This window comes from Macaca mulatta, chromosome 9 (assembly GCF_049350105.2).
Source record: "Macaca mulatta isolate MMU2019108-1 chromosome 9, T2T-MMU8v2.0, whole genome shotgun sequence".
In the NCBI taxonomy this organism is placed as follows: domain Eukaryota; kingdom Metazoa; phylum Chordata; class Mammalia; order Primates; family Cercopithecidae; genus Macaca; species Macaca mulatta.
In genome coordinates, this window is record NC_133414.1 from 5,484,025 (window position 1) to 5,503,093 (window position 19,069).

At 43.9% G+C, this 19,069-nt stretch overlaps 3 long non-coding RNA genes across 4 annotated transcripts in view; 2 read left to right on the forward strand and 1 right to left on the reverse strand.

Annotated features, from left to right (window-relative positions):
- Nucleotides 1-10,929, forward strand: part of LOC144331060 (uncharacterized) — a 43,268-nt gene extending 32,339 nt beyond the window's left edge. Inside the window, exons 2-3 of one of the 2 annotated variants that reach the window (XR_013397899.1) lie at nucleotides 7,012-7,153; nucleotides 9,048-10,929. This is a non-coding gene — a long non-coding RNA (uncharacterized LOC144331060). Of the gene's footprint in view, nucleotides 1-7,011; nucleotides 7,154-8,480; nucleotides 8,961-9,047 lie in introns of those variants that run through there. The other variant, XR_013397900.1, reaches the window with a different exon arrangement.
- Nucleotides 7,529-12,556, reverse strand: LOC144331058 (uncharacterized). The gene is made up of 3 exons (XR_013397897.1): nucleotides 12,355-12,556; nucleotides 12,144-12,243; nucleotides 7,529-8,784 (listed from the first exon to the last, which is right to left on the reverse strand). It is a non-coding gene; the product is annotated as an uncharacterized LOC144331058 (long non-coding RNA).
- A 256-nt stretch (nucleotides 12,557-12,812) lies between these two features.
- Nucleotides 12,813-17,242, forward strand: LOC144331059 (uncharacterized). Its single transcript, XR_013397898.1, has 3 exons — nucleotides 12,813-13,056; nucleotides 14,366-14,480; nucleotides 16,549-17,242. It is a non-coding gene; the product is annotated as an uncharacterized LOC144331059 (long non-coding RNA).
- The last annotated feature ends 1,827 nt before the right edge of the window (nucleotides 17,243-19,069 follow it).

Consider the following 19,069-nt stretch of genomic DNA (forward strand, 5'->3'; position numbering starts at 1 on the left):
TCTGTTGGAAATACTGAGATGTTGTGGGGCTGTCACTTTAACCCCTGATTCTCAAGAGAATCCGTGTGGGGAGTGTCCCTTCTATGGATTTGCAGTGGGTAGGGCCATTACGTGGTCAGCATATCCGTTCTTCCTACATTGCAAAACACAAGATGCTCCTGTTATCTCCGTCCTACCAGTGAAGAAGCAGAGGCTTGGTGAAGCAATTTGCTCAAGATTTCATGACTGCACAGTAAAGGAAGAGCTGTGATGTGAGATCACGTGAAGCCCATGCTTAGACCCAAGGCCCACGGTACAGAGCCTCTCTGTGAGATAAATGCTTGCTAGGTGCTTAAAAAGCTGAGGGATTCATGTGTTTGCCATATCTCTCTTTAGGTCCCATGTCCAATCCCAGAAATATGCATTACTCTCTAGTGATACCTTTTGTTGTTTGTTTTTAGTGGGTAAAGGATTTTTTTTTAAATAAACTTTAGGCCAGCCACAGTGGCTTGCACGTATAATCCCAGCACTTTGGGAGGCCGAGGCAGGCGGATCACCTGAGGTCAGGAGTTCGAGACCAGCCTGGCCAATATGGTGAAATCCTGTCTCTACTAAAAATACAAAAATTAGCTGGGTGTGGTAGCAGGCACCTGTAATCCCAGCTACTCAGGAGGCCGAGGCAAGAGAATTGCTTGAACCTGGGAGGTAGAGGTTTCAGTGAGCCAAGATTGTGCCATTACACTCCAGCCTGGGGGACAAGAGTGAGACTTTGTGTAAAAGCAACAACAACAACAACAAAACTTTATCGTGTATATCTGAGGTTTACAACATGATATTATGGGATACATACAGGTAGTAAAATGATTACCATAGTGAAGCAGATTAACACATCTATCATCTTACATAGTCACTTTTTCTGTGTGATGAGAACAGCTAAAATCTACTTACTTAACAAAAACTAATACGATCCAATCTTATTAGCTTTGGTCTTCATGTTGTACATTAGATATCTAGACTCATTTTTCATCCTACATACTTGCTTGCTATTTTGTATTCTTTGACCTACATTTCACCACTTCCTCTCCCAACCCCACCCAGTCCATGGTCATCTCAGTTTTACTCTCTATCCTTCTGTGCTTTTTATCCTTGTATTCCATATATAAGTGAGATTATGCAGCATTTGTCTTTCCGTGTTTGACTTACTTCACTTAGCATAATGTCCTTCAGGTTCATTCATGTTGTGGCAAATGACAAGATATCCTTATTTTTTAAGAGTGAATAATATTCTTGTACATATATACTTACACCATGTTTTCTTTATCCATTTGTCCATTGATGGATACTTGGGTGGATTTCATATATTGGCCATTGTGAATAATGCTGTAATGAACAAGAGAGTGTAGATGTCTTTATGAAGTGATGAGTTCAACTGCTTTGGCTGTATTCCCAGAAGAGGAGCTGATGTTCGTTTGTTAATTCTATTCTTAAGTTTTTCAGGTAACTCCATACTGTTTACCACAGTGGTTGTACCAATCTGCATTCCCACCAAAAGTGTAATAGGGTTCTCTTTTCTCCACACCCTTGCCAACATTTATTATCACTTGTCTTTTCATAATAGCCATCTCATAGTCATTTTAATTTGCATTTCCTTGATGATTAGTGATGTTTTGCACCCTTTCACATACCTTTTGGCCATTCTTAAGTCTTTTTTGAAGAAATGTTGATTCAGCTCCCTTGTCTGTTTCTGAATTGAGTTATTCATTTTTCTGCTATTGAATTATAAGAATTCTTTATAAATTTTGGATATTAGTCCTTTATCAAATATATAATTTGCAATTTTTTTCAGTGTGAATGTTGTCCTTTCATTTTGATGAATGCTTTCTTTGCTGTGCAGAAGCTTTTCAGTTTAATGTAGTCCCACTTATTTATTTTTGCTTTTTCTTGTAGCCTGAGCTTTTATGGGATATTTAAAAATCATTTCCAGGATCAACATTGAGAAGTTTTCCCTATGTTCTTTTCTGGAAGTTTTATGATTTCCAGTCATATATTTAGCTACTTTATTATTTTGAATTTATTTTCTGTATGGTGTAAGATAAGGGTCCAATTTCATTCTTTTGCATTTAGAGATTCAGTTTTTCCAGGACTATTTATTAAAGACACCATCCTTTCCCCACTGTGTGTTTTTGGCGCCCTTGTCAAAAATTAGTTGACCACATATATTTGGATTTATTTCTGGGTTCTCTCCTTTGTTTCACTCAGCTATGTGTCTGTTTTTATGTCAGTGTCATACTGTTTTGATTACTATTGCCTTGTAATGTATTTATTTATTTATTTATTTATTTTTGAGATAGCATCTTACTCTCTTGCCCAGGTTGGAGTGCAGCAGTGCACTGCAACCTCTACTTCCTGGGCTCAAGCACTCAAGCAGTCTTCCACCTTAGCCTCCTAAGTAACTGGGACCACCGGCACATACCTCATTCAGCTAATTTTTGTATTTTGTTTTTGGTAGAGATGGCATTTCACCATGTTGCCCAGGCTGGTCTTGAACTCCTGGACTCAAGCAATCTGTCTGCCTTGGCCTCCTAAAGTGCTGGGATTACAGGCATTAGCCACAGCGCCCAGCCTTGTCACAGAATTTTAAATCAGGAATTGTGATGCCTCCAGCTTTGTTGTTTAGTGATACTTTGTTAAGAAGATATATTGCTTTGTTTTCTTTGACAAGTTTTAAACACCAAAATTAAATTAAACTGCAATAACACATTTTCAAGAATTTGAGGAAAACTTGTTTTATTTTCATACATGATGGTCTTTGGAAAAGGACCAAGTCAATGCCTAGCTTCAAATTTGAAGACGATAAGCAGGATGTTTGGTGAGCTATAAAAAAGGGCTTGGAACCAGCTGAGTTACAAGCATGTTTGTCTTCTAAGTAGCTTTGGTTAGCTCACAGAGGTGTAAACTCAGTCCTTACAATGGCTGTTGGTTGCCCCTTTGAAATAGTACCATTTCTCCTGACCTCTGCACATTTGGCTTCATCTTCAAGGAGAGAAAATCCTGGAAATCCCAGCATTGTCTGGCTTCCTTTCTCACTAACCTATCCAGGCTTTTCAGAAATCCCTCTGCCTCGTTCTAAACAGGAAGTTTTGGCAGCCAGTTGTACAAATGGCCCTGTATTATGCAGGATGTCACCTATTGTTATTGGAACAAAGATATTCTGAAATACGGACAAAGGCTTCCAATCCGCCAGGGTCCTGGACCCTTCAGTAGCCTCTCATTGTATCTGGGAAGTGATTGAGTGAATTGGGTCACTCCAAGAATATACCTAAGCTTCAGAAACTCTGCTATTATTAGGATGCCAGAGTGGAGCTACACACAGCACATGCAGTTCACATTTATAGTATCCCTGTTTCCCAGTTTCTCTGTCTAAATGCAACACAGCCACTTTCCAAATAAATGGGGTTACCTACATCTGTATACATAAATGAAAAAAAATGACTGGGGATGATCCATATCTCTGTTCTACTGTTAAAGTGTTAGGGAAAAACAAAGCATTTATGAATCAAAAGTGCTATTAAAGTTTCTCTTTTGAAAGACTATGCATAAATCATGCACTTCTCAAACTTTTAGGACCTACATCTGCAAGAGCATATATATATATAATATTATGTTAAAAAGAAATACTGTCTTATAATAGACTAACTGGCATAGTCAGAAGCTGATTGAGGGCTTTAATTTAGCTGCAAGCAAATTTCACTGATGGCTTCTCATTACCAAGTGCAGGAATTTCAGAGTGCAGAATATAGAACAATACACTCTGTTTATAAAGTAAAGCTTACACCCACCGAAACAGAATTGCATTTAGCAGTAGTTTACTTTATCTTAAAAGTAAAATTACTAAAATTGTTTTTCAAATGTTATTTGAGATTATGGGTAAAAGAAAATGTTGTCATCGTAAGTTCTCTTCCTCTTCTTTCTCAATGTTGCAGTCCACTGTACACATCAACTATTTTACACAGAAACATTTTTCTCCCTCAATCCACCTTTCCCATTTGACATTTGGATCATAGCTATAGTATGTGTGCTAAATTATTTGTTGGGGTGATTGGATTATGCCTTGATGGACAAAATGATTCAAGTAAATTCATAGAGGAAATCTACTTTAAATATTTATTTATTTATTTATTTAGGGACAGAGTCTTTCTCTGTCTCCTAGGCTGGAGTGCAGTGGTACAATCTCAACTCACTGCAACCTCCGCCTCCCGGGTTCAAGCGATTGTCCTGCCTCAGCCTCCTGAGTAGCTGGGACCATAGGCACCCACCACCACGCTTGGTTAATTTTTGTATTTTTAGTAGAGACGGGGTTTCGCTATGTTGGTCAGTCTGGTCTCGAAGTCCTGACCTCAGGTGATCCACCTGCCTTGGCCTCCCAAAGTGCTGGGATTACTGGGGTGAGCCACCGATTCTGGCCTCTTTTTAATTTTATTTTTAAATAGCAGTGAAAAATATTTACTCCCTCTTTCTTTTCCTCTCACCTAGATAAGAGCTTCTTTGTCTCCGTCACGTAACACATGCCCTGTGCTTCGGCGCCTGCACATCTCCATTTCTTTGGCTGCCTTAGGAGACAAGTTCCATCCTCGTCCATTAACCCCTCCCTGCTGAAAGGATGTTTCCCAGCAGCCTCCACTTTGATATGATCTTCTGGTGCTGCTGTAGACAAGGATACACTTGGAATAGGTTAGAAATGTTCCTTTCTGGCTGGGCTCGGTGACTCATGCCTGTAATCCCAGCACTTTGGGAGGCCGAGGTGGGTGGATCACCTGCGGTCAGAAGCTTGAGACATGGTGAAACTCTGTGTCTACTGAAAATACAAAAATTAGTTAGGCATGGTGGCGTGTGCTTGTTGTCCCGGCTACTTGGGAGGCGGAGGCTGAGGCTGAGACTGAGGCTGGGGCACTTGTACCTGGGAGGTGGAGATTGCAGTGAGCCAAGATCGTGCCAATGCACTCCAACTTGGGTAACCAGAGTGAAACTCCATTTCAAAAAAAAAGACAAAAAGAAAAAGAAAAGAAAAAAGGAAAAGAAATGTTTCTTTCTCTGAACAACCTTCTCCCTCTCTGTATGTAGATGAAACCCCCCCTTGAACTAGGCACCTCATATTCTCTAAGTCATTGTGTCTGTGTGGATTGACGCCAGCTAGAACTGATGGCCAATACGGCAATTTCATCTTGTTAGTACAGAGATCTCACCTGCTATTTTTGCTTAAAGAGAAAACTACCCAGCGTATCAGCCTGAGTAAAAAAAAAAATTAATGTGCTATAAAAATGCACATTGACTACTTGTCAAATCAATGTGTTTCTGGTATTTCAATTAAATTGCATAAGGATTTAATTAGAAGACCCTTACAAGAACTAAAAGTTATTTCAAAAATAAGGTATTAATTTTCTGTGTCATGAAATTAAGAAGTGATAAACGGATGAGGCAGTTTGCATGATTGATACTGACCCTTTATGAATATAGCCTGCAGTTTCTGTTTTTATATGATCCCTTCAATATGCTGTTTCAAAAAATCGTTGAGGAGTAGTCAGGAATCTTACAAAGATAAGTAGCAAAAATGTGCCTTTTTTTTTTTTTTTTTTTTTCAGATGGAGTCTATTGCTCAGGCTGGAGTGCAGTGGCACAATCTTGGCTCACTGCAACCTCCACCTCCTGGGTTCAAGTGATTCTCCTGCTCAGCCTTTTGAGTAGCTGAGACTACAGGTGCTCACAACCATGCCTGGTTAATTTTTTTTTTTTTTTTAATAGAAATGGGGTTTTGTCACATTGACCAGACTGGTCTCAAACTCCTGACCTCAAGTGTTCCACCCACCTTGTCCTTGCAAAGTGCTGGGATTACAGGCGTGAGCCACCACACCCGGTCATCATGTTAGAATAATCCAAAGGGGCTCAGGTAAGGTAGAAGCTCCAGGAGTGGGCTGTCCTTAGGTACTGCCAAACCCAGGAGCTCGACAATATTACTGGAATTCTGTTTTTCAGTGTGTGTCTTGCAATTCTGCTTCACGTAATGCTGGCTTCATCTTCAGACATGCTTTCTCCGTGTGGTAGAAAAGGTGGCCCCTGCAAAATTCCTGGATCTCAAGAAGAGATGATTTCCTGCTTTCTTTTCCCCGCCCGTTTTAGGGCATATATCTGTCCACAGTGGGTCACTGGCTGACCTGTAGGTATGGAAGTGCACCTGCCAAGGTGAAGCACTAGTGCTTGGCTGCTGGAATAACAGGCTGATGTCTAAGGCTGAGGAATTCTGCCCCTTGCATCGTAGGGAAGAGGGAAGCCGCCATGCCCCACAGCTGGTTGTTGCTTGTAACAACCGTGGAAACTCAGTATTCATCTTAGTTCTGCTGTGTGTTTGTGGGACAGTCTTGGAATGGTTATTCTGAACTATTCCACGGCATAGACTTGGGATGTCCAGACCTTGGCTGCCCTGCCCTGTACACTTCTATGTATTTATTAAGAATTTTCCAAGGAGTACTGCCACGTTGTGATCTTTTAGTCTCATCTAAGGCAGAAAGCAAGAAGCTGAGAGGGCGGGCTTGGATGCAGAACCCCCAACTTGATCATGTGCTGTGGGTTCTTGAGGGATGCATGCAGAGAGGCCACTCCAGAAATGGTGTCTTTTTGTTTCTTTCTTTGTTTTTTTTTGTTTGTTTGTTTGTTTTTTTGAGACACAGTCTCACTCTGTCACCCAGGGTGGAGTGCAGTGGCACGATCTCAGGTCACTGCAATCTCTGCCTCCCAGGTTTAAGTGATTCTCCTGCTTCAGTCTCCTGAGTAGTTGGGATTACAGGTGTGCGCCATCACGCTCAGCTAATTTTTTTTTGTATTTTTAGTAGAGATGGGATTTCACCACGTTGGCCAGGCTGGTCTCAAACCCCTGACCTCTGACAACCTGCCCACCTCAACCTCTCAAAGTGTTGGAATTACAGGTTTGAGCCACCGTGCCCAGCTGATTTCTTTCTTTCTTTTTTTCTTTATTTTCAGATGGAGTCTTGCTCTCGTCACCCAAGCTGGATTGCAGCAGTGCCATCTCGGCTTACTGCAACCTCTGCCTCCTGGGTTCAAGCTATTCTCCTGTCTCAGCCTCCTGAGTAGCTGGGATTACAGGTGCCCGCCACTACGCCAGGTTAATTTTTGTACTTTTAGTAGAGATGGGGTTTCTTCTGTTAAGAGCTTTGGGCTCAAACCCACATGTGCTCCCTTGATAAGCTGGGTGGGGCTCGCGTCAACATTTCCAACCCTTTTTTCCTACCTGCTTGGCACCTCCTCCTAGACCCCTATTCTATTCTTGGTCTTGCAGGTATTAACGACCTCACATTGATAAGAATTCCTCAAGGAAGGAAAGGGAAGGGCCCTGCTCAAATGGCTTGTTCCTCCCCCCGGCCCAAGCTTCTGTCTCTAATATCATGGAATCACCAAATACGGTCTCCACATAGTTATTCTTGACTATCCCATGTCACAATAGAGCAGGATGACTCAATTTGGTCTAGAGTTTGGACTGAGCCACTAATAGAATCCAACACAGGCAAGGCAAAGGTTGTGGTAATTAACGTGGAGTGTGGTGACCACAGAAAGAATTGATGGAAGCATGTGAGGAAATGTGTCATCCGGAAACGCAACAGCTCAGCTCCTGGGGCCCAGTGTGGACTTGCCTTCAGGAGGTGATGATGCTGCTTGTGACCTGTGGGTCAAAGTAAAAATTGCGTAAAATCAGTTCCCAGTGTACAAACTGATGGATGTTAAAGGTTAATTTGTAAATACCTTTATGTTTCTATGGGGAAAAAGCTTCCCAAGTTCCATGTAGGTTCTTGGGCCACTGTTTATGATAGAATTATAATACTACATATTCAAAATGTCAAATGTCAGACAAAAATATTATGAATATACAGTATTTTCTTCTTCTTCTTCTTCTTCTTCTTCTTCTTCTTCTTCTTCTTCTTCTTCTTCTTCTTCCTCTTCCTCTTCCTCTTCTTCCTCTTCTTTTTTGGATATGGAGTCTTGCTCTGTCACCCAGGCTGGAGTGCAGTGGTATGATCTTGGTTCACTGCACCTCCACCTCTCAGGTTTAAGTGATCCTCCCACCTCAGGCTCCTGAGTAGCTGGGATTACAAATGTGTGCCACCACACCTGGATAGTTTTGTATTTTTATTAGAGACAGGGCTTCACCATGTTGACCAGGCTGGTCTCGAACTCCTGACCTCAAGAGATCCACCCGCCTCGGTCTCCCAAGGTGCTGGGATTACAGACGTGAGCCACTGCACCCAGCATGTAAAGTATTTTCTCTAAGGTATAATTTAAATACCAAATAAAGGCATGCTATGTGTTTCATTTAATGTCCAATTAAATGGAGTCAAATGTCACCCTCATGTCAAACTATCCTTCAGCCTATATACTGGGACAAAGGTTTTCATGACTGTAATCACCACAAGAGCTTTCCTGTGTTGTACTTGCAGATGGCCACAGCCTCTTGGTCTGGTAGAAAAGTCTACCCGAAGCCTCTGAGAGGCCCAACATAATCAGGGACCACAGGAAACAGTACAGCAGTAACAATGAGAAGGGGATGGGGTGCTGTGGGACTCAGCAAGTGAAAGTGAAGAAACGTCAGGTCCTGGAATGTGGAATCCAGGTGGGCCGCAGGCTTGAAGTCAGAGTTCCAGAGCTAGGCCGACTGAGAACTGGAGAGGCTGGGATTCACCGGGACGCATGGGATGGAAGGGGTCGTCGCCACGCAGGAGCCAGCGACCCGGAAACAGGCAGCTGCAATGCAGAAAGAGGAAAAGAGATCTTTGAGGAAGCAAGGGAAAAATAATTCTGAATTAGTTTATACTGGTCCAGAGGTTTGTTTTAGTGTCAGCAATGGAGATATCAGTAAAAACCGAATCCTAGTTGTAATAGTATTTTTAATGGAATAAATGCATTTTATCGACTTGAATTAATTACTTATCTCCTTATTTTATCTTATTATATATTACAAATATATTACATGATTTTTATATATCTTTTTTTTTTTTTAATTTTAGATGGAGTCTTGCTCTGTCACCCAGGCTGGAGTGCACTGGTGTGGTCTCAGCTCACTGAAACCTCTGCCTGCTGAGTTCAAGTGATTCTCCTGCCTGAGTCTCCCGAGTAGCTGTGACTACAGGTGCATGCCACCATGCCTGGCTAATTTTTTTTTTTTTTTGTATTTTTAGTGGAGACAGGGTTTCACCATGTTAGCCAGGATGGTCTCGATCTCCTGACCTCGTGATCTGCCTGCCTTGGCTATATATATCTTATTATATATGTATATATGCTCTTCAGGCCGAGTTCTTCTCCTTCCTTTATAATTCTTTTTTTTTTTTTTTTTTTTTTTTTGAGACAGAGGCTCGCTCTGTCGCCCAGGCTGGAGTGTAGTGGTGCAATCTTGGCTCACTGCAAGCTCTGCCTCCCAGGTTCATGCCATTCTCCTGCCTCAGCCTCCTGTGTAGCTGGGACTACAAGCGCCCACCACCGCACCAGGCCAATTTTTTGTATTTTTAGTGGAGACGGGGTTTCACCGTGTTAGCCAGGATGGTCTCGATCTCCTGACCTCGTGATCCGCCCGTCTCAGCCTCCCAAAGTGCTGGGATTACAGGCATGAGCCACCGCGCCCGGCCCTTTATAATTCTTATATACGTGGGGTACATTCCAGAGACCTTCATGAATGAAAACCATCTGAAATGTGTCACGGAATAATTATAAATGTGGATACATGGAGAAGAATGTGGTAGAGCAAGACACTTTGAATCGTCCACAGTTCTCTCCACAACTGTCTTTTTTCCCAAGCTCTTTCAAATCTCAGATTATACCACTAAGAGATTGTTACTGTCAGTGTTGTTCTTTGTTGTAGACAAAGAGCTGTTGGCCACCCGCAGTTCTGTGCACTTTGCATGAATTCTTTGATTTTAATGCCATCATCACGAGGAGGTGGATATGACCCCTACTGTGAGGAGAGGAGACATTGGGGCTGTATTACATCACTCCTTTTATCCCAAAACTTTGCGGTTTTGGAAATGAGATAGGATGGCTTACCTTCCTTTTAACAAAGAAGGAGATCTCCAGAATTAATATGTCTGAGGCACCACTGGCAAATTTAGGTTGAAAGAGATTTGAAATAGTAATACATTGCCAGAATTGCCTGAAACATCACATCATCTTTTCCAAAGAAATAACAGGTTTCCAAAACCGTTACCCTCCCAACCTCGCCCCACTCCCACTGCATTATATTCTAAATTATTCCCACGGTGGGCCTTCATTTTGAGAATGGACGTGATGCAATATGCTACATTCTAGGAACTGGCAGCAGAAGAAAACTCTCAGAGTTTTCAGTGCTGGGATCATAGATAAGGTGGCCAGTAGACACGGGTTTCCCAACACGATTCATTCCTCATGAAAACCCTGAGTGCATGTCAACAAGTTCTTTTTCTAGATGTAGGCGTCTCTGTCTTTGCTTTTTAAAATTCTTATGGGTGAGAAGAAAATCCACCCAGCAAAGCTGCAGCTGGGCCCTCGGACGGCAGTCAGCAACGATGCTTCCGTGACCGGGCGGTGCGTCTGAACTCGTGTTTTCCTTCACGCATCTGTAAAGTGGTAGGTGACTGTAAAAATGATTACAAGCTTCGAAGCAGTGAGCACACTAACTGTAAAATTCCTGGGTGATGAAGATGCCAGCAACCAAAGCAGGTGATTTTTGTCTCCTGGGATTCCCTTCAGCAGCAGGGCTGGCTCAATTATGCTGGGCGCTTAGAGCACTTGGTGGCCTGCCCACTGCCTCCACCTGGTGAAGAATCTAGAGCATCTGGCACCAGCATACAAGATCTGCAAAGAAACTCTCTACTTCATGCTACAGAATATTCAGCAAGTCAGTGGAAATAGCGATACCAACCTACAAAGTACAGGAAAGGTGTTAAAAGAATGTGTAAGATTTAAGTAAATTCTCTACATTCATATTTTATCTATTAATCAAAGTCCCAAATAGGTCATAACTTACTTACTTTAAAACAACTTGTTTTTAGGGCCTGGTGTGGTGGCTCACTCCTGAAATCCCAGCACTTTGGGAGAACAAGGCAAAAGGATCACTTGAGGTTAGGAGTTCGAGATCAGCCTGGCCAACATGGCAAAACCCCATCTCTACTAAAAATACAAAAATTAGCCAAGTGTAGTGGTGCTCGCTTGTAGTCCCAGCTACTCAGGAGGCTGAGGGAGGAGAATCATTTGAACCCAGGAGGTAGAAGCTGCAATGAGCCAAGATCGTGCCACTGCACTCCAGCCTGGGAGACAGAGCAAGACTCTGTCTCAAAACAACCCCCCCCCCCCCGCCACAAAACACCATTGATTTTAGTTGATTTTAAAATACAGAGGCATATAAAAAAATGTGATTTTGATTGCACCAAGATAACTTGTACTGATTTTTTTCATGGTTAACAAGTTACCTTCACATAGAGCATTTAAGTAGACTAGACAGCTATAAAATAAACTTTTCCCTTCATTACATTCTTCCCCCCAAATTGCTACTTTTTCTTATTTTTCCAGAAAAAATAAACACATACCTCAGCATGTATGTGCACATTTAAACACACACACACACACACACACACACAAAATACTACTTTAAATCCAGCAATATCTGGTGATAACCGCCCATCTTCATAAAGCTGGCCCAGTACCTGGCAGTTCTACGTCCTGTGCAAGCATCATTAACTGTGCACATAACAGCATGTAAAGTGCATTTTGGTCTGGATTTACATTTTCTACTTATTTGCATTTCAAAAGAAAAAGTTTTGTCTTGCTTTTGCCCTGATTCCTTTCTGTCTTCACTCAGTTTACAAGGAAAATAATAAAAATATATAAATAAATATGTAACACTCATGCTCAGAGACTAAAGCAGTTATTAAGATAATTCTAAGAGAAACTACCGAAATACACAGCAGCAAAATAAAGGACTAGTAAATATATATTTATAACTTTTAATACTTAAATTGTCCCCATGAGAGACTGTCAACTTGACTGTAACTAGATTCCATATGTATTTTATATATGATTACACATATTGAAAAGATATATCACAATGACATTTAAAATTGATGAATGCAATTTACCCGTCCATTGACTTCGCAGTCACTCCACGTGGTGCTCTGGACGACACAAAGATAACACACTGGAGTTCTGAAGGATGCTACTCTACATGGAGAATAGTACCTGCAGAAAAATGGCAATCAGGCGTTATAAACACAGCAAATGCCTTGCTAGCCGTCAAAATAAAGGGCTTTTTATAGTCTGTAGATTCCCAAGTAACTATAGAAATCTTGCCTCCTTTCAAGTGACAGATTGTTTGATAGAAAGTCAACTCGTTGGGTGGAATGAGCTGGGACCAGGAGAAGGAGAAAGGGAGGAGTGAGAAACAGGCAAAGGCTCATTTTAAAAACTATGTCTGCATGTATTCCCTCCAGACCATTTGCCTTTCCTTAGGTTGCAGCACACTGGTGTCAACTGTGCCCTGCTACGTTAAAAGAAATGAGACTTTGATTTGATTTGATCTATCTGGGAAGAGCTACATAAACCATGAATCATGATTGATTAATTCATGTTGAAATAGTTTTGCAAACATGTTTCTTTCTTGGGGTAGGAAAGACATATGTGCTTAGTCCTGAAGAGAATGAACTCTTCCCCTATTTCATGTCATATTTTCTCAACTAACTTTTATTGAACTCAGTTATGCACTAAATATCATCCAAGGTGCCATAAGGAACCAAATGAGGCCTGTTTTTGTGCACAGGAGATTTACAAGCCGGCAGAAGGAAATGTGTAAACATGACCTATAGCCACAGTGCAGGAGGAAGCTGTTGTAGAAGGAAATTCCATGACTGAAATGAAGTCTTTGAGTACTTGGGATGGGAAGAGCCTTTGGCAGCTTGGGGATGGCATCCATGAGCGCTAGGCTTGGCATCAAGCCTCGCTTTTCCTGACACCATGTGCTAGGAAGGCCTGCACAATCAGGGTGACTGAGGAACGGTGAGAATCATTTGAGGGCCAGAATCCAAGGGCAGCAACACCCTTGGGGGCTAAAGGGAGGCTAATGTCTCCATTCCAGGGGAGGCTCAGGAAAGACGTCCTTGCCCCTGTGACATTTGGCAAGAGCTCTGGAGGCTGAGCAGGAAGGGGGTGGCATCAGAGCTCAGAAGAAACAGCCTGAAGAAACTGAGCCGTGAGTTATGAGCCTGATACACCTGCCAAGGAATGGCTGGTGGGAGAAGAAGCAGGAAGGTGCTGTAACTTGAATATTTGTCCCTTCCAAAACTCATGCTCACATTCAATCCCCAGGGCCGCAATATTTAGAAGTGGGGCCTTTGAGGGATGAGGTCAAGAGGGCTCTGTTCTCATGAGTGGATTAACACTCTTCCTTCCTTCCTTCCTTCCTTCCTTCCTTCCTTCCTTCCTTCCTTCCTTCCTTCCTTCCTTTTTCCCTTCCTTTTCCCTCCTTCCTTCCTTCGTTCCTTCCTTCCTTTTCTTCCTTCCTTCCTTTCTCTCTCTCTTTTCTTTCTTTCTTTCTTTCTTTCTTTCTTTCTTTCTTTCTTTCTTTCTTTCTTTCTTTCTTTCCTTCCTTCCTTCTTTCTTTCTTTCTTTCTTTCTTTCTTTCTTTCTTTCTTTCTTTCTTTCTTTCTTTCTTCCTTCCTTCCTTCCTTCCTTTTCCCTTCCTTTTCCCTCCTTCCTTCCTTCTTTCCTTCTTTCCTTCCTTCCTTCCTTTTCTTCCTTCCTTCCCTTCCTTCCTTCCTTCCTTCCTTCCTTCCTTCCTTCCTTCCTTCCTTCCTTCCTTCCTTCCTTCCTTTCTTTCTTTCTTTCTTTTCTTTCTTTCTTTCTTTCTTTCTTTCTTTCTTTCTTTCTTTCTTTCTTTCTTTCTCTCTCTCTCTCTCTCTCTCTTTTCTTTTTGATGGGGTCTTGCTCTATCACCCAGGTTGGAGTACAGTGATGTGATTTTTGGCTCACTGTAATCTCCACCTTCCAGTTTCAAGCAGTTATCCTGCCTCAGCCTCCAGAATAGCCGGGACTACAGGCATGAACCACCACATTTAGCTAATGTTTGTGCTTTTAGTAGACAAGGGGTTTCACCATGTTGGCCAGACTGGTCTCGAACTCCTGATCTCAGGCAATCTGCCCACCTTGGCCTCCCAAAGTGCTGGGATTACAGGCATGAGCCACTGCACCTGTCCAGTGGATTAACACTTTCATGGGCTAATGGATTAATGGGCTTTCATGAGTGGGGAACTGGTGGCTGTGTAAGAAGAGGGAGAGAGACCAGAGCTAACACATTAACACTCTCAAGCCCCTCCCCATGTGATGTACCGTGCCATCCTGGGACTCTGCAGAGAGGCCCCACCAAGAAGAAGGCCCTCAACAGATGTGGCCCTGCAACCTTGGACTTCTCAGCCTCCATAACCGTAAGAAATACATTTTATTTCTTCTCAATTCTAAGCAACACAAAAGAGATGAGGAGAGTAGGTTTTCGGTTCACTTGTGGAGACCCCCAGCGGCATGCCTGGCCCTTTTCTCCAAGCACTCAGAGTCATGCCCCTCCACTTACTCACTCCTGCTGGGCTGCCTGGCTCAGATGAGAGGGAAGATGAACGTCTGTCTTAGCTTTGCCAGGTGGCGATCCTTGGGCTCTTCTTGTGAGTATTAACTCACACAAAATCTTATCATGCATCCCAGAGGGCCGTGACTGGCTTCTCCAGGAAACGTGGTGTTTACAGGTGTCCTGAGGCACCGTGCCAGACCTGTGGGGACAGGACTGTCGTGTGGGAGATGCCTGCTACCAGGGGCTGCATGACTGTTGTGTGGGAGATGCCTGCTCCCCGGGGCTGCATGGACAATGGACTTTAATCAGACACCATTGCTTTCTGATGCTGTGATCTGGGACTTGGTGAGCCCCAGTTTCCTTACCTGTAAAATAGGGAAAACAGTAGTGATGCAGGGCAGGGAAGCCATTTCCACACTGCTGATAAAGACGTAATCGAGACTGAGTAATTTATACAGAAAAAGAGGTTTAATAGACTCACAGTTTCACAGTTTAATAGACTCATAGTTTCCCAGTGGCTGGGGAGGCCTCACAATCATGGTGGAAAGCAAAAGGTACATTTTACATGGTGGCAGGCAAGAGAGAATGAGAGCCATGAGAAAGGCGGAACCCCTTATAAAACCATCAGATCTCATGAGAGTTATTACTAAGACAAAAATATTATGGGGGAAACTGGCCCCATGATTTAATTATCTCCCGACAGGTCCTTCTCACAACATTATGGGAGCTACAATTCAAGATGACATTTGGGTGAAGACATGGCCAAACTGTATCAAGTCCCCAGTTGAGGGTTAGCCCGGGAAGGTTGTTGGTTTTGCTCTGAGGAGAATACCAGGTGAGCTGGTGGCGGAAGAAAGCAGCTTTACTGAGGGGCCACTGCTGCGTCTCCACAATGCCCCCACAGAGCAGGCTACCCACTAGGTAGAGCACTGAGAGGAGCAGCTCAGGACAGTTCTGCAGTCATAGTTTTACCCAGTCTCACTCTGTCTCTCAGTCTGGAGTGCAGTGGCGCGATCTCAGCTCACTGTAACCTCCGCCTCAGCCTCCTGAGTAGCTGGAATTACAGGCACATGCTGCCAAGCCCAGGTAATTTTTGTGTTTTTAGTAGAGATGGGGTTTTGCCATGTTGGTCAGGCTGGTCTCGAACTTCTGGCCTCAAGTGATCCACCTGCTTCGGGCTCCCAGATTGCTGGGATTACAGGCATGAGCCACCGTGCCCGGCCATTTTTACTCATCTTAATTACAAGCATATTAAAAGGCAACTGTGAGGCCAGGCATGGTGGCTCACGCCTGTAATCCCAGCACTTTGGGAGGCCAAGGCAGGCGGATCACAAGGTCAGGAGACGGAGACCATCCTGGCTAACATGGTGAAATCCCGTCTCTACTAAAAGTACAAAAAAATTAGCCAGGCATGGTGGGGGGCGCCTGTAGTTCCAGCTACTCGGGAGGCTGAGGCAGGAGAATTGTGTGAACCCGGGAGGCAGAGCTTGCAGTGAGCCGAGATCATGCCACTGCACTCCAGCCTGGGCGACAGAGCGAGACATCTTCTCAAAAATAAATACATACATAAATAAATAAAAAATAAAAGGCAACTATGCAGAAATTTCTAGAAAAGGAATGGTAACTTTTGGGTTATCAAGTTGCTGCCATGGAATGGGGTGTTTAACTCCCAGGCGTTGCCATAGCAATGGTAAACTGACATGGCACTGGTGGGAGTGTCTTATGGAGAGTTGCTTTCACCTCTTCCTTGTTATAGCAGGTCTTCAATCTCGTCCAGAGCCCGAGTCCCCACCTCCGGAGTTGAGTCCCACCTTTCACCTTAATAGTGCCCACCTCAGGACTGCTGCTTCTCCAGTTCATGTACCATGTTTATAACCAGTGTGCATACATGTTCATTGTCCTTTTCACCACCTCCATCATCTTCTTCACAGATAACTACAGGCTTGGGTTTGAGTCTTGACATCGCCATCCACCAGCTGTTCTTGGGTGGGCTGCCTCATGATCTGAGCTGGAGTTCTCCTACCTATTCAGGGAACACAATACCTTGTAGACTACTGGGAGGGTTAACATGGACATGTATGAAACACCTGGTCAGATGGCCAGTACACGGTGCACAGCAGATACTCAATAATTCAAGTGCGACACTTTGCCAAGAAATAAGACTGAAGCATTCTACATTTAACAGATTGGACCCCTTGGAAACTGTGCCACCCAAAGCCAGCTTTCTCCTCCTTTATTTTGTGATACGGAAAACTGTGTCATGTCCTGAGAGTTATTCCTGCATCCCCAGCTGGACTTGATCCTGCCCACAACTCTCTCATCCTGTCTGGCATTGCTGCAGAGTGTCTCAAGGCTGAGATTCCACATGTGTGTCTTCACCCTCTGTTCACAGGCCGCACACCCAGTAAGGGAAAGTGAGGCAGACAGGCTGTGAACCTGGGGATGCCACCAAAACCAGGTCACAGACCAAGTCACCCTTCAGACAGGCAGTAAAGAGTTGGCTCCCCTGTGTGCCTTTCCTGCTGTGGGGCGCAAATCCCATGACCTTTGGAAATACCCAACTTTGCAAATTCAACCGTAATAGATAATTTCCCTCTAAAATGCAGTAAAGTATGACTGAAAATGTAACTGGCCTCCGCGCATCATTAATGCTATTACGCAAAAGGAATTAGGAAATTTACAAGCTCTGAAAATACAGTCCAACCAGAGCACTTGCCAGAGGTGTTCACAATTCACTATTGCTTGTTTGTGTGCACATCTTGCCATGAGACCACCCAAGCCATATGCTGGAATCATCTTAGGAGCTCATTGTTCAGCTTTTCTGGATGCTCTTCATTCTGTCTAAACTGGAATATTACTATAAGTTTATAGTAGAAAAATGTGATTATTTTATAATAATGAGCTCAATCGTCTAATCGTTGTCCAGTGGCTTCATGGCCCCGGGAGCGGCACAGGGATGGGATGCAGGAGAAGCACTGCCGGCTGTCACACCTCCCATGCAGGTGGGCTTCACGGTTCTCCAAGAACCTCTTCTCTCCCAGACTTTCGGGAAAAAGCACCTTCTGGGCTCATGTAGGGCCCTGCACTTTCACTCTGGGGGCACTGACAAATACAAACAGAATTCAGGTGAGTGATACAAAGGAAACAGATAAAGCGTTTGGTGGGGAGAGAGGTGTGGAGGCTCCTTTGGTTTGAAAGATCGAGGCTCAATCTCACGTCTCTAAAGAGGAGAGATTTTACCTGAGAAGTAAACATTGGGAGCACCAGGCATGGGAGGTCTATGGCAAGGGCTGGGGGCAGGGGAAGCTGGGGCCAGAGGGGGCCAGAGGACATCTGGTGTGTTTCAGGGAGGTTGAAGGGGTAAGGCCAGGATGGGTGGGGCCTGGGCAGAGGGGAGGGGTGAGGGAGGCCAGAACCGGGCAGGGCCCAGGCTCTGCTTGGGTGTTCATGGGTTCTTTTGTCTGCAGAGCGTTAGGAAGCCAAGTAGGGCCTTCAGTAGGCATAAGGTGATGAGGTTCACGCTGTTGGATCCCACGCATGCCCCGGGGAAGGGATGGTTGGGAAGTCTGAGAGGAAGCAGGAGAGCGTTAGGAGCACATGGATGCCATCCAGAATGGAGATGGCTGTGGCTTGGAAGGAAAAGAAATCACACAGCTCGGGGTCAGGATACATTTGGAGGTCCGGTCCACCGAGCTTGCTGGTGGGGAAGATATGCACCAGAAAAGAAAGAGGACATCCAGGACAATTTTTTCTGCCCCCTCCCCGCCCAGCCAATCCATACATTGTCCAGAAGTAGGAAGCAGTAGCTTCATTTTATGGTCAGGATTCTTGGGGCTCAGATGGGTTAAGTAATTGGTCAAAGTCTTGCACAAACCCTGAGAGTACAGAGGTAGAAAATGAATCCAGGTCTTCCATTCTGAAACATAAGCTGTTTCGCTGTGTCACTTCTCCTCTTCATTTTCATGCCAGTTCCAAGAATTAACACTGCAGTTAGCTTTCTGTTTCATTTCCCAAGATACTATGTAACAACGAAGAAACCTTAAGAAAAGAATAGGAATGTCTCACATGGATGCAGGGCCAGCCTGATTCTCTGTCAAAGCCACTAGTTCCTACACTCTGGGTTCCAATACAAAGAATGCACATTTATGCAGCCGGAATGGGCCAAGGACTACGCGTCGCACAGCTCTGGGGAGCAGAGTAGAAAGCTGCGCCAGGCCTGTCTGGTCTGTCTGAATGGAACGAGTCGCAGACCCCATTCGGCTTGGAGATTCTGACGAACTTTCTTTTCTTTGGGTTGGATTTAACATGTAATACTTTCCCCCAGTTGTAAGTTGAAGACTAAAAGATGGGAAGTTTTTTACCAGCTACACTTCTTCCCACCCTTACTTCCCCTGCAGTTGTCATCACTAATCATCCGACTGCCCCATCAACCCCCGAAACCCAAGGCCTGTT